This window comes from Sorex fumeus, unplaced genomic scaffold, assembly GCF_029834395.1.
Source record: "Sorex fumeus unplaced genomic scaffold, SorFum_2.1 ptg000183l, whole genome shotgun sequence".
Lineage (NCBI taxonomy): Eukaryota > Metazoa > Chordata > Mammalia > Eulipotyphla > Soricidae > Sorex > Sorex fumeus.
In genome coordinates, this window is record NW_026606240.1 from 663426 (window position 1) to 668318 (window position 4893).

Genomic DNA, 4893 nt, shown 5'->3' on the forward strand with positions numbered 1-4893 from the left:
CACTCAACTATGATTTCACCACCTGAGGGCCTGAGATATTAAGATCAGTATGATGGCTGATCTGAAGAGGAAAGAAAGATCTGAGGGTAAGTGGGAAGACCGCCATTTGCAGGAAGGTACACGTAAGAAAATTCTTCATAGTTTATGTTTTACTACTTATGAAATGAAAAAAATAAACCACATCCCACTGCAAAAATTTTTTTCTGGACAACAAGGCCCCATCATTCTATCACAACAGAATTTGGCATTATGAGTAAAGTAGTAATAACCTTTATCATGTAGAACAATCAAAATTGCCTATGTTTGGGGGTATTAATGTTAAAAAGGTTTAAGCTACTGCAGTCACTGTAAATTCCTTCCTGAATCTGAATGTTTTTGTGGTAACATAGTCATTTTCTCATTATAAACTGTCATTCCACAGAGAAAAAAAATGAATGTAGGAGAGCAGCGACCAGTCAGTCAAGCCTGGAAGTACAGAACTCTAATAGAAGATGAAGAAAATTTCAACAAGCAAACTATAACTGTCCCTGACTAAATGCAGGCTGCTTTTGAAAGCTTTTTAAGGTTTCTAATCAGGCGTGTAACTAGGGAAAGATTTATCCTGCCCGTGTTACTAAATATCTCTCCCAGTGACGCAGCTCTTCATCAGGCATAATTAATTTGGTGTCCTCGCTGCAGAGCTTGATTTTAAGAAGCACATTATCTCACTGTTTAATTAATTTATTAATTAACTTTTATAAGTGTAGCACAAACATCATGCTCACAGACTGACTTTTGAAGTAAAATGCCGCTTAAGCAAACAAGAGTCATCTTGAGGCTGTGTTTATTTGCAGGACATTATATCACACAAAATTTCCTGTTTTATCTTGGTACATTTTAAGATCTCTAGACTTTTCAGAAGATCTTGTTTCTAATCGTATAAGAAAATAAAACTAAAACTTTCTTCTTTATTACTGAAGAAATGTCTTAGACACTGGAAGCTTTATTTGATGCACTCATTTAAATTTTAGTTAATTAAAAGCAAGATATATCTGCTATAATAAAAAAGCACGGAAATAATCTAAAAAATAATTCCACTGCCTAGTAATAATGGGGCTGGAGTGATAGCACAGCAGGTAGGGCATTTGCCTTCATGCAGCTGACCTGGGGTTCGATTCCTCCACCCCTCTCGGAGAGCCCAGCAAGCTACTGAGAGTGTCCTGCCCACACAGCAGAGCCTGTCAAGCTCCCTGTGGTGTATTCAACATGCCAAAAACAGTAACAACAAGTCTTGCAATGGAGAAGTTACTGGTGCCCAGTTGAGCAAGTAGATGAATGACAGGATGACAGTGCTACAGACAGTGCTACCTAGTAATAATGAATGTAATAGCATTTTGACACGTATGTTTGGTGGCGACATTTTTAATTTTTATGAACTCACACATAGTTTATTAAATTGCTTCTTTGTAGCAGAACCAGTGATCATTTGGTAAATTGTTACACAAAACCACAAAAGAACTCTATAGTAGAGGTATTATTGTGTATGTTTTATAATGATATTCTGAGGACGAGGAAATTCCCACGATCTTGACCTTTCTAATCTCAAGTCTAATGCTTCTAAGTTTTATGAAGTATTGTTTCTCTATATTGGAACCATGTAATATATATGCGACACTGTGTTTGTTTAGGTGTTAGGTGTACCCATGCTACAGTACTATATATAGTATGCTATTTGATTATAGTATATTTGCTGTGAAGTATTCCTAGAGAATATTATTTTAATAAATGTAAAGTATTTCACTGTATGAATGTTTTATAGTAAAATATTCATTTATTATAACAAGATCATACTGGATACCATTGAACATTAGTCCTTATCCTCTATTTTCTTAGAATATTTGTTAGAAAAGAGCTATTAGAATTATTAATATTTTTCAGCTCTTAACATTTAGACTGAGAGTGTAAGGTAGTAGCTTATGTCTTGTTAAAGATTTGCTAAGCCATAGAAAGTTTACTTGAGAAGACGAGAAAGAAAAGAAAAGAAAAGAAAAGAAAAATAGGGGTAAGCTTCTAATTCATAAATGAGTGAAACCAGAAATGAGGTGGTCATTGACCATTGTTGACAGCAGATGTTTCTGCCATTCCCTTTAACAGACCCTCCAATTATCCCTTTACAGAATCCTCCTCCCAGTTTGAGTTCATTCACAAATGGACTAGAAAAGTTGGTAAGCAACTTTAAAGCACTTACAGTTTCCTCCAGACAGCACAACTCATTGTTCAAGTCAAGACTCAAGACTATTGTATGAACTGTTGTTTATCTAGACAAAGTTTTGCTAAGATCAGTGAGAACAGGTATTCATATTCCCCTCATGCTAAAGCTCTTAGAGATAAAATAAATTTCAGAAAAGAGTCTGTGCTTTATGATCAGCTAAGAAACTTCCCATATTATCGTGTATTAATACTTATTCTTCGGTGGGGTAGAGAGGCATCCAGAGAATGATTCCTGGTGTCCCAGTGATGGCTCTGGGTAAAAACACCGACTTCAAAGTGAGGTAAGTGTGAGGCTGAGAGTCCTCTGCTTTCGCTACTCCCAGGAGCTCAGAGCCATGTCAGAAGCACAGTGCTGTAGGGTCCCTAGTGCCACAACCAGCAAAGCATATAATTTTCCACACACTGCAAGCAAATATGCTTAAACATTACAAATAAAGAATGTGAACCCTGGTGTACCCCATAACCCAGTATATGGAGTCTTTGGTCATCGCAACAACAACCAAAGAAAGAATAAAGAAAAGGAAAAGAAAAGCGAAGGCCAATAAAAAACAATGAAATGTATTCATTGTCTCTGGTATTAAGTATTCACAATCTCCGATATGAAGCATGGTCCTTCTCTGCCTGTGTCTTCCTAGACTGTCCTCGCTGTGCCTGGTATTTTTGTCCTCATACCTATTCCTAAATAGCCCTGCAAGTGTGGCCTTTTGGAAACAAGTTACCAATTTTGATATTTCCAAACATTTTCTTCAATCTAGATATCTATGTTCCTGTCCCTGTGTTTTTCTGTATGTGCTTTACAGTCCTAGTCAAATGAGACTATTTGATTCTCCAAACATTGAACTACTATGTGCCAGCAACTTTGTTCTTTTCTAAAGATAAATAGAACAAACTTTGGATCCTTCACAAAATACTAAGTTTAATACTTTAGATAAATGTAAAATAAATGATGTGAAATATCAAAAACTCTGAGATAATGTGAAACAACAAAAGCAAAAGTTTATAAATTCTATTTTAAAAATAGAATTAAGTGATTCATAAATATAGCAGCATCCCATCGAAGAAGAAGGAAGTCACTTCTAAGGGTTATACATAAAAGGGAGGCAGAGAGATTGTACAAGGGCTATCTCTCTGGCCTTGTTGCAGCTAGCTAACCCTCTTTTGATCTCTGGCACAGCCTGTGGTCTCTTGAGAGTTGCCAGAGGGCTCTCCTGCACAGAGTCTAGAATAGCCCCTGGACATCACTGGGTATATCCCAAAGCCCTCAACCGCAAAGTTATACTCAGTGGAAAGGTTTAATAGTCATAAGACTTGTGGGACAAGGTCATTATCCAAAGAGAAGAGTTCCTTCAGATAAAGTTACCCTTCACTAGGGGGAGTCATTTTCTGGGCGCATACTCTGCTCCTGGGAGTTACATCATGCATTGTCCAACGAATTCTGAGCAGGATCCCCATTCATTGGTCTAAATTTTCACAATAGGCAGAGTCTGAAAATGCAATCAGATTAAGTATTAAATCTTATGTCCACCCCTCCTTCAATAAAAAATATTCCACTTGGGGCCTGTTTTGTTTTTTTTTGTTAAAAATGATTATAACAGATTTTTATAAGTGTATTATTATACATAGACTTAGGTTACAAGAGAGCAACATCTAAATAAATTGGAAGAAAATAAAGGACTCTCAAAGGAAATAGAATAAGTCTGGAATCATGCATAGAGGTCAAATAGGAAGAGAAGAAAAAAGAATGTTTTCATGGCAAAAACGACAGCAGGTAAAAGGCAGGGGTCCTTGAGACCAAATGGATCATAAAAAGGGTTGCCAAATTTAGCAAGTAAAAAATGCAAGATGCCAATTAAATTTCAGAAAGACAAAAATATAGTTCAGCACAAATATGTTTTATTCAACATTTGGGGCGTATTTTTTTTTAAAAAGCATCTGTTTCTTATTCAAGATTCAAATTTAACTGGGTATCCTGTATTTTTTCTGCTAAGCCTAAATTGACAGGGAGCACATAGTGATTTATGGACAATAAGTTGTGAAGAGGGAGGGAACAGAAGAGAAGGGCAAGGATCAAGTCATAAATAACTCCTCATTTGACCATTTAAACTTGGTCATAGAAGTGTTATGGATCATTGGTAGATTTATGGTATGGAGATATCATAATATTTGCATATTGCAGGCCTCTGGGCATGTGTTTGTGCTGGACTACAGGTGACCATGCCATAGAGGCGCTCAAAGTAAGGTTAATCACTTAATCACTTAATCACTTAACTTCCCGTTAATCGTTGATTTGCTCGAGCGGGCGCCAGTAACGTCTCCATTTGTCCCTGTCGCATGCTAGTGTAGCCCAATGGCATCTGTTCGCTCCAGGAACAGGAAGGGCCTCAAACCGATCATTCATGATCTTGACGAAGAAGTCGGACCATCTGGAAGGTGGGCGGCCACGCGGTCTTTTGACATCCCGTGGAATCCAGTCGGTAACACCTCTAGTCCAGCGGTCGTCTTTAAATCTCATTACGTGACCAGCCCTTCTGATTTTCGACACCTTGGCAAATGAGACAGCGTCCCTGATTCTTGATCGTGGACGGATGTCACAACTCCGGATTCTTTCTCTCATTTGAGTGAAATGTGATATTCCAAGCATAA